Below are 13858 nucleotides of genomic sequence, written 5' to 3'. Positions count from 1 at the left end.
TTCTCCCTGTCATAAATCTTGTAGACATCTGACGCTGCTGTATTGCGACTCCAAAACTCTATAGAAGGATTAACATAGGTGAAGGCTTCTCTTATCTTCTCATACTCTACAAAAGAGTAAGGAAGATTGTGCTGAATTAGAGCCACAGTGATATATGGTGTTTTTCACATCATTGTATATATGTTTTCGTTTGTTTCAAGTCACTAATTCGTGTCAGTCTAGTCCTTTTTGACCTTTTACAGGTTTGGAGTTAGTAGAAGAAAGAAGAGAAGGTGCCTGATGAAAAGAAGTCCTTTTGGAGCATTCCTGCGGAGAACACTCAAGAGAACAGTCCTGAGACTGTTCTCTCTCAAGCGGAACAAGCAGACGGAGTGATCCGGAGATTGTTCCAGACGAATATGGAAACTCTTATTTCGGGAATTAAAGCCATGTTGCCCTAATCTCTTTTCTTCTGATTGGCGCCTCCATATAAAACGCCATCTATCTATTTTCTTTTTTTCTTACGCTAGTTTTTACAAGAGAACACTGAGTATTTGCGATCTGCAACTTGTAAGGGAGAAGAATCCATCCTCTCATAGAGAAGATCATCTGAACCCTATTGTTTCATACTCTGTTCTTATGCAATTTTATTCAGGATTTATGTCTTTGTTTATTTGCATTATGATCGAGTAGTAACCTTGCTCGCCTAGGTTTTTTTAGGGTGTTGAGACATGAGTTAAACATAGATAAGCGATCCATAACTGTTCTTCATTCATACTGTTCTTACTGCTTTCATTAACCTGATCACTTGATGTTAGATCATTAGTTCATCACCTAGTTAACCGCTTAGGATGATAACTTGACATGTATTGAATGAGCTTAGTATCCCTAATCAGCGAAAGTAGATATTAGGGTGGTAAGTGAACTGATCGGACCTGTTCTCTAAAGCTTGCAATCGATCCTCATCCCAACGACAGTTAGGTGGTGAGATCGATCTGCAAAGCGATCAGTGCCACGACAGTGGAGTGTTCCAGCTGAGTGATTCGAGTTCTAGAAAGCACTTCATCGCGCTTGAATAATTGTTTGGCTTCAATTCAACACCCAATGAAATACCCTAGGCTAGCTCTTGTTTAATTGAATCATTCTCGTGTTTATTTTGCTTGTTAACTATCGCCTCTTTCAACCAAAATTATATCTTCTTCTTAGCTTGATTTCGGAACTTATAGAACTAGAGTGTAGACTGGTCCTCTGGATTTGAATCTCAAGTACTACAATTGCAACTGTTAACTTGGCAGTAGCAAGGATTCATTTTTAGTGTATCAAGTTTTGGCGCCGTTGCGACGGGGACCAGATTTTTTACCTCTAATTTTCAGTTTCATATCTAGTCTAAGATATCTAACTCGTGTTTATTTCTTTGTTTCAGCTGATGATCCAGGTGCATGACCAGTAGACATACTCGGAGCAATGCACAAGGACCATTGCATCAGCTTACCAACGAAGAACTAGCGAGATTGGAACGACAGAACCGTCACCAGCCGAGATCTACGAACACCAACATGGGTGATCACCAGGATGATCTCACTGCTGCGTTTGCACTCATGCAACAGCAGATGCAGCAGATGCAGCAAATGATCCAAGTGCAGCAAGCTGCTGCCGAGCAAGGTGCTCTGAATGTTGCGAACCAGAAGAACCAACAGGAGGAAGTTGTCCAGATCGGCCAGAGAAACTTACTGCGCAATCTGCCTGCTACGCGATCTGCCATAACCCCTCCACCGTGCACTAGGCAGGACTTCGAGATCAAGCCAGCCTTGATAAGTCTAGTGCAAAGGAAGATCTTCAATGGACTTCCTACTGAGATATCGATGGACCACATCGAGCACTTTGAGAAGATGTGTGGTTTCACTAAAGCGAATGGAGTACCACCCGATTACATCAAATGTACTATGTTCCCTTTCTCTCTTGATGGGAAAGCTGCTCGCTGGCTTGATTCACTACCCATGGGATCACTCACCACCTGGGAGCAAGTCCGAGAGGCCTTCTTAAGCCACTTCTACACGAAATCGAAGACGGCAGCTCTGAGACAGAAGATCGTGACCTTCAAACAGTTGGTGGATGAGCCGTTCTGCGATGCATGGGAGCGATTCAACGTCTAAAGCAGAGAGTGCCCACATCACGGTTTCGAAGAAGACTATCTGCTGGGAGTGTTCTACGATGGAGTAGGCTGGGAGTACAGGAACGCTTTGAACTCAGCCAGTAAGGGAGATTTCATGACCCAGTCCACTCAAGGTGCCTTCGAGTTGATTGAGAACATGGCCTCAAGCTCAGCTGATAATAACCGCGAGACTGATCGTACTCAGAAGGTGAAGAGCATTGATAACAGCAAGATTGACGAGCTCTCTGCCAAGGTCGATCAGCTGATTAAGAGCAACCAGAACCAGGTTTTCATCATGGAAGAATCCCCTCAGGATAAAGCTACCGCGGAAGGTACATCAGAGGCAGATCAGTCAGCTGAGGATCAGCATGAAGTGAGCTATGTGAATGGGCAAGGATGGCAGTTCAAGAACTATCACCCGAACCCTAACGTGAGGAACAATCCCCACCTGTTCAATGCCCCTAAACCAGACGATAAAGCTCAAGGAAATCAGGGTCAGAACAGTGGATACCAAAGGCCTTATGGCAATCAGGGAAGAACCTTGGCAATCAGGGAAGAACCTTTGTCCTCAACCCAGCTCAGAATGCCCAATTCCACAGCCAGAAACAGCCGGTTAATCAGCAGGCTGCACAACCGGCTCAGACTGCTCCACATGATGACATGAAGAGCCTCGCCAACATGATGAGTCAACTGCTCCAAGGACAGCAGATCCAGGGGAAAGCACTGAACCAGGTCACAAACGACATCAACACCAGGATGAATCATATGTTCAATGACCTGAGTGTGAAGTATGACAATGTCTGAAGCCATATGAGACAGATGGATATTCAGATTGCTCAGACTGCTGAGAGTGTGAAGAGACAGCAAGGAACTCTCCCTGGAAAAACAGACAAAAACCCCAAAGAGTGCAATGCGGTAGGTCTAAGGAGTGGAAAGCAACTGCCTGATCTAGACCCCAGGAGATTCACATCAGCTGAGAAAGGGAAGCAGAAGGAGTCGGATCAGCCACCTAAAGCTGTACCCACAGATGAGGAAGAGGCAGAACAACCTACTGAGACTGTTCCGACTGAAACAGAGCGACCCGCTGGGGTTGTTCCACCGACTGCAGCACCTTCTCCTGCTCGTTAGTATGTACCAAAAGTACCTTACCCTGTCCCAGCTAAGGCTACACGCAAGGATAAGGAAGAGATGAAGTGCACGAAGATGCTGGAAGACCTAACTGTCAAGCTCCCTCTAATGAGTGCGATCCAGATGATACCATCCATGCGTAGCTTCGTTAAGGGACTGATCTCTGGGAAGATATCTGATGACAGCAAGTTCATGATTGTCTTTAAGGAGTGCAGTGCGGTGCTCCAGAACAGAAGGATCAAGAAGTTGGGTGATCCGGGAAAATTTGTCCTCTCGGTTCAGATTGGGAGAACAATTTTCTCATGCTCACTGGTCGATCTAGGGTCAAGCATTAACCTCATGCCATATACAGTGGCTAAGCGCCTTGGATACACGGACTTCAAGCCTACCAGGATGTCCTTAGTGTTTGCTGATAGATCTGTGAAGTCTCCAGTTGGAATCCTCGAAGATCTTCAAGTTCTGGTTGGGAACACACTTGTTCCTGCCGATTTCGTTGTTCTGGAAGTCGAGGAAGATTCAAATGATCCCCTGATCCTAGGCAGACCATTCCTATGCACTGTTGGAGCTATCATCAATGTCCGACAAGGGAAGATTGATCTCCATCTTGGAGATATTGTAATGAAGTTTGAGATGGAGCAGATGCTCAAGAAGCCGATGCTGGATGGACAAACTTTCACTGTACAAGAAGATGGTGATCCGCTAGAGCCGCATGAGGGAATGATCGAGGAGATTCTCACCGAGGATCCACTTGAACTCGCCTTAGCCAGAGCTGAAGCCGAGCATAGCTTAGAGAGTGTTTATGCTGATGCCTATGCCAAATTCCTGGATTCAGCCAGGAGTATTGAGAGAATGGTGGCGAATCTAAGCCTGGGGGAGGACAGTGAGTCCAGCATATCGGCTGTAACAACCGCGCCCCAGAACCCGTCTAATCCGGCAGCTCAGACCGATGACTCATGGAGCGAGCTGAAAGCTCCAAAGGTGGAGCTCAAACCCCTTCCCAAGGGACTCATGTATGCATTTCTTGGACCCAACCCCACATATCCTGTCATTGTGAATGCTGACCTGAACAATGCAGAGACTGCTCTGCTTTTGTGTGAACTAAGAAAATATCGTAAGGCATTGGGTTATTCTCTAGCTGACATATCTGGCATTTCACCTGATCTTTGCATGCATAGAATACACCTGGAAGATGAATCGATGACTTATGTAAAACATCAGAGGAGGTTAAATCCGAATCTAAAAGATGTTGTAAAGAAAGAGATAATGAAACTTCTAGAAGCAGGTGTTATCTATGCGATCTCTGATAGTAAGTGGGTTAGTCTTGTGCATGTAGTACCTAAGAAAGGTGGGATCACTGTGATAACCAATGAAAAGAATGAATTGATCCCCACTAGAACATTTACTGGTCATCGCATGTGCATTGATTTTCGTAAGTTGAATGCTGTGACTCGTAAGGATCACTTCCCACTTCCTTTTATTGATTTAATGCTTGAGAGATTGGCTAACCACCCTTACTATTGCTTTTTAGATGGTTATTCAGGTTTCTTTCAGATTTCCATTCACCCAGACGATCAGGAGAAGACGACGTTCACATGCCCTTATGGAACATATGCATACAGGAGGATGCCCTTCGGCTTGTGCAATGCTCCGACGACTTTCCAGCGATGCATGATGTCGATTTTTACTGATCTGATCGAAGACATAATGGAAGTTTTCATGGACAATTTCAGCGTCTATGGAAGCTTCTTTCATGTATGTTTGTCAAACTTGTGCAGGGTGCTGAAGCGATGCGAGGAGAAGCATCTGGTGCTGAACTGGGAGAAATGTCACTTCATGGTCAGAGATGAGATTGTTCTGGGACACAAGATATCAGAGAAAGGCATTGAGGTGGACAAGGCAAAGATCGAGGTCATGATGAGTCTGCAACCACCAACTTCAGTGAAGGGAATCAGGAGTTTCTTAGGACACGCTGGTTTCTATAGGAGGTTCATCCAGGACTTCTCTAAGATCGCGAGACCACTCACTCGGTTGCTCTGCAAGGAGGCTCAGTTTGCCTTTGACAGCGACTGCTTAGCCGCATTCCACACGATCAAGGGAGCCCTAGTCAGTGCACCAGTTGTCCAACCTCCAGACTGGGATCTCCCTTTTGAGATCATGACAGATGCAAGTGATTTTGCAGTGGGAGCAGTCCTTGGACAGCGTAAAGACAAGAAGCTTCACGTGATCTACTATGCAAGCATAACCTTAGATGAAGCTCAGTGCCGATATGCAACCACAGAGAAGGAGCTCCTTGCCATCGTGTTCGCTTTTGAGAAGTTCAGATCCTATCTGGTTGGATCAAAGGTGATTGTGCATACAGACCACGCGGCTCTCAAGTACCTACTCACAAAGAAGAATGCTAAACCGCGGCTCTTAAGATGGATTCTCTTGCTCCAAGAGTTTGATCTGGAGATAAGAGATAAGAAGGGGGTTGATAATGGAGTAGCAGATCATCTCTCCAGGATGAAAGTGTCAGATGAGACAGTTCTTGATGAGGAACAACCGATGGAGTACGTCAATGCGATTGGTCTGCGCAACATGGAGCAGTCGTCACCTGTCATCAAGGATTGTTCCCGCGTGGAAGGAGCATTCGTTGCAGTGATCCAGAAGGAGTACCTGAATCTTCCATGGTTTGCTGAGATTGCCAACTTCTTGGCAGCTGAGAAATAGCCTTTGAGGTTCACTGGGAATGAGAAGAGGAAATTTCTAAGGGAGGCAAGGCACTACTTCTGGGATGAGCCGTATCTCTATCGGCAAGGCAAGGATGGGATCTTCAGGAGATGTGTTCCAGAGGCTGATATTCCAGGGATCCTTCACCACTGCCACGGTTCCTCTTATGTTGGTCACTTTGCCACCTTCAAGACAGTTTCCAAGATCCTCCAAGCCGGTTTCTGGTGGCCCACTATGTTCAGAGACGCTCATGCTTTCATATCTCGATGCAATTCATGCCAAAGGATGGGGAGTATAAGCAAGAGAAACGAGATGCCTCAGAACTACATCTTGGAAGTTGAAGTGTTCGATTGCTGGAGGATCGATTTCATGGGACCCTTCCCAGTCTCTCACAAGAACGAGTACATCCTAGTTGCTGTGGACTATGTCTCCAAGTGGGTAGAAGCGATTGCTAGTCCAACCAATGATGCGCGAGTTGTAACCAAGATGTTCACCTCCATCATCTTTCCAAGATTTGGAGTGCTTAGAGTGGTTATAAGCGATGGTGGAACTCACTTTATCAACAAGTTGTTCCAAGGATTGCTGAGCAAGAATGGTGTCAAACACAAGGTTGCAACCGCCTATCATCCTCAAACAAGTGGTCAAGTGGAAGTTTCCAACAGAGAGATCAAGAACATCCTGCAGAAGACGGTCAACACCACCCGCAAGGACTGGTCCCTTAAGCTTGACGATGCTCTCTGGGCGTACAGAACAGCCTACAAGACCCCTCTAGGGACCACTCCCTATCATCTGGTCTATGGCAAGGCGTGCCACCTACCTGTTGAGCTAGAGTACAAGGCCGCTTGGGCTGTCAAACTACTCAACTTCAACATCAAACCCGCCAAGGAGAAGCGAACCATTCAGATCCACGAGTTGGAGGAGATCAGGCATCTGGCCTATGAGAGTTCTAAGATCTACAAGGAAAAGACCAAGGCGTTCCATGACAAACGGATCATCAGCAGAAGCTTTGCTCCGAACGATCAGGTCTTACTCTTCAATTCACGGGTTAAGCTGTTCCCTGGAAAGCTTAAGTCTAGATGGTCCAGACCTTTCACCATTAAGGAGGTTCGCCCTTATGGAGCTGTTGTGTTGCTGGACACAAGAGGTGGAGAATTTGTTGTCAATGGTCAGCGTCTAAAGCCATATCTTGCTGACACAACAATCGCTGAAGGTGTAGAGATACCCTTAAGCGATCCCCCTCAAGCCTAATCGGCTCATTGAAGTCAAGCTAGTGACAGAAAACAAGCGCTTGGTGGGAGGCAACCCACTGGTGAGTGTAAATACTGTTTTCTTTTTGTCTTTATCTTTCTAGGAACTAACTTGCAGGTTGAAAAATCAAGAAAATTCGAGATCACTCCAGGAGAGCACTCCAGTGGTTGTTCCGCCGATTGTTCCAGGTAAGTGCTCGAACAAAAAAATATATATATAAAAAAAAAAGTAGGGGAAGCGGTTTTGATGGACCTATTTAAGGCCCAAACACTCCACTTCCCCACTTCATCTCTCTCGCCGCAAACCACCCCCTTAGAACCCTAAAATCGCGAACACACATCCCTCTCTTTCTCATCGATTTTGGTTCTAACCTCTTGGGATTCTCTTGAGATTGAGTTGTTTTGCAGGAATCACCTCTCAATCAAGGTAATCGGACAAGAACCCTCCCCCTTTTGCGCATGCAAATCGCGATTTGGGAGTGATTTCTTGGGTTCTCTCTTTCCTTTATGCTTTGCGATTTCATTCTAGGTTGTAGCTCTTGATAGTATACTTGCTACTAGGATTGAACTCATGATTGATTTTCAATGGAAGAGGAACCGATTTGTTACTTGTGATTTTTTGCCTTTGCGATTTCTACTGTTGAGATTGAGGCTTGTGTAGGTTGTCTAGTAATCGATGGACTTGGATAGAACAAGAAGATTGGATTGTTCCATCGTTGCTAGAACAACCGACGAACTATGCTGATGTTGGGTTTTCTGTTGTTTTGCAGATGCCTCCAAAGATGAGAAACGCTAGAACAGCCAAGAGCACAGCTTCTCCAGCCGCGAGTGCTCCACCTGGTTACCCATGGCCGAACAAGAATGAGGGCGAGCCCATCGACCTCAATGATCCGATGCTCCTTGACTTCAACGTTGAGGGATAGGACAAGGAGTCGGCAGCGATATACAACAGGCTCCTCCTAGCAGAGATCCTGCCCACGCGGTTCGTGCACCAGCCAACACTAGGCGCTCTAGGCCTTGACACTGAGGTGTTCGACACGATGCAAGCTATGGGATTCATGCCTCTCTGCTACCAGGCCCAGGTTCTCTACCCAGACTTGGTCAGGCAAGTGCTCGCGACGTGCAGGATCACTTACCAGAACCCCAATGCGCCTACGTACGAGAACTTCTCCTTCTCCTTCATGGCTGATGGCAAGTTCTGCACCATCTCTCTCAACGATCTGAACGCGCTACTCGAGATTGCAGACACGCCAAAGGGAGTTTCAGTGGAAAAGAAGTTCAAGCCGGCAGACACCTTTTGGGATCTCATCGCAGCCGGCAAGTTCACCTCTCGCAAGGCCTATCAGTCGCAGATCCGGAACCCTGCTATCCGGATCATTGCCAAGATCGTGTCCAATGTCCTGTTCGCGAAGGAGTACACCTCCAAGATCACGAATGGAGAGCTCCAGGTTCTCTACATGGGACTTGAGGACGAGATGCGCAGAGAGAACATCACACCGATCCAGGAAGTCAAGACCAACCCAGGGTTCCATCTCATCTCCATGTTCGCTGACCGCAGAGACACCCTGATTCGGACTGACGATAAGAAGGATCGATGCGGCAGTCTGCTCACACCATTGTTCCAGCGCTTCAACATCAACCTCAGCTCCTACAAGGTTGTCTCTGAGATGGAGTACATCGATACTCCTTACCTGATCGCATGCCACATCTTGCGCGACGAGACCACCTACAAGTTCCAGGATAAAGAAGGGAACCCTCTGTACTGCAAGCTCCCTATGCCTGGGTTCACAGACTTCCTATCCCTGGAGAACATTGTGTTCTCACTCGATGAAGAGCACCTCTGCGATGATCCGAAGGCGCCGGTTCAGCACGATGATGAAGACATGGATGATGTGGAGCATGTGACTCCACCGGCTGATGGTGAGTATGACTTGGAGGACTTCACCGATGTGACTGATGATCACGCCTACAGACGCTGGATGGTTGAGTCCCAGAAGAAGAACAACAGCCTCATGAAGAGGATACTCAAGGCGATCACAGGCGGCTGCATTGGAGCCAGGAGGAGCGTACGCCACAGAGAACAAGGCGCCCAGGCAAGGAACAAGCAGGAACATCGACTGGAGCAGAGAGACTGCCGAGGAACAGGAGGACAGCTGGTCACTCCGGTAGCGGCGATTCAGACTGAGTCCGAAAGGACTATTTCTATCCCTTGTCTTATCCATCTGAACTATTTATTTTTCATGTTATTTGCTTCTGTTTGGTTTGTTTCAGCTTCCTCTGATTTATTTTCACAACCAGGGATGGTGTGAACTAAGTCTGGGGGAGCGATTGTACTATATTCGCTTGTGTGCTTTTTGAGTCAGTCCTTGTGTCATTTTCATGTTTTTATCGAGTCAGTTTTAGGATCGAGTCAGTCAAAACTATTGTGGGAATCAGGACCTTATTTTGTGATGCTCTTTAACCACCTCGTGCTTTAACCTTCTTATTCAGTGACCTTAGCAGTGATGAAAGACCCACACATGGACCTGGAACACCCTGACTTATCTCATTTGACACTCCAGAAGTTCTATACCGATCAGGTTACACTGGGCAGACTTAACTCCACTTTATCTGAACCTAATCTGGACTTTAATTCTTCTTGTCATGGGCACTAGATCAGGGTAGAATGAGAACTACACTCAGGACTTCTTATCCGATTTTTATCCCTCTTGCTGTTCCTGAGTGGCTAGCTCATCTTTAGCTAGTTCCCACCTTGAACCCTGACCTTTTGTTCCACCCTCATGCATTTGCTTTTCTAGTACTTTATGTGCAGATATGTGCAAAAAGGTCGGAGAGGAAAGGATCGACGCAGTTCTTACTCATCAATGCTCACACAGTAGAAGAAGGCGGAACAATCAGCGCAGACAAGAGAACAACCAGAGTGCCTGTTCCGATACCATAGAGAACAACGAAGGAGTAAGTGGCTAGAACAGACCAGAATGAATCACCAGTGGCATCATGTACATCACTTGTTACCTCCTTGCTCGTCACCCCAGCATTTTGTATTTCAGTATATATATAAAAAAAAAAGTTGTTTGTTTTTGCTTTGATTTACTGGTGACGAGAAGGGGAAGAATCTATGATGCATGCCACTGGGGAAGTTGAGAAAGTAATGGTGGTTTCAGTGAAGTGTTCTGAAGGGGAAGTTGAATCACGCAGAGCAGTCCTATGATCGATCTATCGGAGAGCAGTCCGATTAGCAGAGATGAGTAAGGACTGTGGACCTCAATGGAGCCGTCCTCTCACGACCATTTTGTGCGATATCCTGCACCCGCTCTTGGTAAACCCTAAACACTCTTGAACTCCACCATAAAAGTTAGCATGTTCTATACCTAGCCCGTTCTCTCTGAGTAGAGCCTGTGACAAGAAGCTCACGCTGATCTTAATTGAACATAAGGAGTTTTGTCTCGAAAGTGTTGCCTTTTCAGGTTGAGATGTAGAGTAAGGAGCCGATCTTCGAACAGCGATCAGGGGGTTCTCAGTAAGTGTGTGTGGTCCTAATCTACAGCTTGTATGGTTCAGAGATTTGTGGTAAGAGTATGGTTGCTGAGAATAAGCGAGTTCCCACGCTTTCAAACCTTTCTCCCTGTTCTTGGTACTTGCCTTGTTCGAGGACAAACAAGGATCTAAGTCTGGGGGAATTGATATATGGTGTTTTTCACATCATTGTATATATGTTTTCATTTGTTTCAAGTCACTAATTCGTGTCAGTCTAGTCCTTTTTGACCTTTTACAGGTCTGGAGTTAGTAGAAGAAAGAAGAGAAGGTGCCTGATGAAAAGAAGTCCTTTTGGAGCATTCCTGCGGAGAACACTCAAGAGAACAGTCCCGAGACTGTTCTCTCTCAAGCGGAACAAGCAGACGGAGTGATCCGGAGATTGTTCCAGACGAATATGGAAACTCCTATTTCGGGAATTAAAGCCCTGTTGCCCTAATCTCTTTTCTTCTGATTGGCGCCTCCATATAAAACGCCATCTATCTATTTTCTTTTTTTCTTACGCTAGTTTTTACAAGAGAACACTGAGTATTTGCGATCTGCAACTTGTAAGGGAGAAGAATCCATCCTCTCATAGAGAAGATCATCTGAACCCTATTGTTTCATACTCTGTTCTTATGCAATTTTATTCAGGATTTATGTCTTTGTTTATTTGCATCATGATCGAGTAGTAACCTTGCTCGCCTAGGGTTTTTAGGGTGTTGAGACATGAGCTAAACATAGATAAGCGATCCATAACTGTTCTTCATTCATACTGTTCTTACTGCTTTCATTAACCTGATCACTTGATGTTAGATCACTAGTTCATCACCTAGTTAACCGCTTAGGATGATAACTTGACATGTATTGAATGAGCTTAGTATCCCTAATCAGCGAAAGTAGATATTAGGGTGGTAAGTGAACTGATCGGACCTGTTCTCTAAAGCTTGCAATCGATCCTCATCCCAACGACAGTTAGGTGGTGAGATCGATCTGCAAAGTGATCACTGCCACGACAGTGGAGTGTTCCAGCTGAGTGATCCGAGTTCTAGAAAGCACTTCATCGCGCTTGAATAATTGTTTGGCTCCAATTCAACACCCAATGAAATACCCTAGGCTAGCTCTTGTTTAATTGAATCAATCTCGTGTTTATTTTGCTTGTTAACTATCGCCTCTTTCAACCAAAATTATATCTTCTTCTTAGGTTGATTTCGGAACTTATAGAACTAGAGTGTAGACTGGTCCTCTGGATTTGAATCTCAAGTACTACAATTGCAACTGTTAACTTGGCAGTAGTAAGGATTCATTTTTAGTGTATCACACAGCAATCATCTCTCGGAACACTTCCATATCCAGCTTCTTATAACCACTTCTAGGAGTACTTCCGGGAGTTTTGGAGCAAGTCTTTATGTGACGATTCATGGTATTAGTTCCATTGCGACGCAGATTCAGGCGATAATACTTCTGACAGTGGTTGCATGTAACATCAGTCTTGCCATCAGAATGCTTCTCTCCTGGTATAAAGTTATTCCAGCACTTAGCACGACGTCTATTTGAACTGCTACTAGTGGTAGCTTTCTCTGAAGAACCGCTTTCTTAAGGCATTGGATCATCCTCATCTTCATGTTCCATGTCTTCATTCTCAAGATAAAACTGATCGTCCTCATCTTCATGTTCCAGGTTTTGACTTGGAGTATCATAGTCCATTGTCCTGTAACAGAGATAAGCAAACCATTCAAAATGACTTGTAGACTTATGTTAATTAGTGTAACTTCACATAATGAAAACGTCATCATCATCACTAACATAAGTCAATCACTAACACACTGAGACACATATCCATCAAGTACAGATCACTAACTTCATCACTAACATACACTGATACTCATACGTTAGAAATTTATACTAAGGTCAAACCACAGAGACTCTTACTAAGGCTCACCTGCTTCGCAAGAGTGGCCGAGAGAGAGAGAACGCCGGAGAGAGAGCCAGAGAGAGAGAGAACGCCGGAGAGAGAGCCCAAGAGAGAGAACGCCGGAGAGAGAGATCGCCGTCGTCGCTTCACGCCTAATGCAAAACCCATAAATCAATCCACAACGATAAGTCTAACGATAAGTCTAACGATAAGTCTTCAAGAGGTCTTACTTGAGAGAGAGTTCACCGGAGAGAGATATCGCCGGAGAGAGGAAGATCGCCGGAGAGAGAGAGATCGACGGGGAGAAGTCGCAGCAGAGACAGAGAGATTGCCGTCTTCACTTCACCCTGGATGAACCCTCGATGTCGTCATCGCTTCACCCTCGATGAACCCTCGACGAATCACAGTTGAAATCGAATCACCCTCCTCGATGAACCCTCGAGAACTCTCGTGAAACCGAATGAATCATATTGCTCTGTTGAATGAAATCACAACTCTTGTATTGGGCTAGCCCAATGTCCATTTGGTCTAAGACCAATATGCCCACGGACCATTTGGTCTTCGGCCCAACTAACCCATATGTCATTTGGGCTTGACAATGGACCACCCATATGAGTTTGGACAGGGCGAGCCTACGGACGGCCCGACCAATTGACAGCTCTACTTCACTCATGTGTGCTTTTTTAAAATTCGGACCTACTATTAGATATTTATAAATATGTTTTCTTAGTATAAATAATACTGTATAAAATCTATATAACTACTTTAATCATAATATAATTTAATATCATTTAATATCTTTTAATATCTTTTCATTTGAAAAAAAAAATATTTTTAAAAACTTCTAACAAATTTGTTGTAAAAGATATTACAAGATCTCAGTTTAAAAAATGTATATAAATTCGTAATTAATAATAAATTATTATTATGCATAATGTATATTCAGTTATTTATAAAACAAAAATAAAAATATATTTTATTTATTTTCTAATCATAAACTTTCATATAAAATAATTCGTATACTGAAATAAATATGATAAAGTTATATTAAATTAATAAATTAATATTTTTATTTTCATAATTTTAATATCTATTATATTAAAAGAGAAGTCACAACCTTAATTTATGTGTGATATTTTTTAAAAATAGACATTTAACTAGAAATCACTTAGCATTCATTAATTACTAAACATATCATAATAATATATCATTTAT

General features: G+C 44.5%; 1 non-coding gene across 1 annotated transcript; it reads right to left on the bottom strand.

Moving 5' to 3' along the window:
* Nucleotides 1-2051: 2051 nt before the first annotated feature.
* On the bottom strand, nt 2052-2158 carry LOC130512138 (small nucleolar RNA R71). The gene has a single exon (XR_008945699.1). It is a non-coding gene; the product is annotated as a small nucleolar RNA R71 (small nucleolar RNA).
* Between the last annotated feature and the right edge of the window lie 11700 nt (nt 2159-13858).

This window comes from Raphanus sativus, chromosome 4 (assembly GCF_000801105.2).
Source record: "Raphanus sativus cultivar WK10039 chromosome 4, ASM80110v3, whole genome shotgun sequence".
NCBI lineage: Eukaryota > Viridiplantae > Streptophyta > Magnoliopsida > Brassicales > Brassicaceae > Raphanus > Raphanus sativus.
This window is presented reverse-complemented; position numbering and strand designations above follow the sequence as displayed.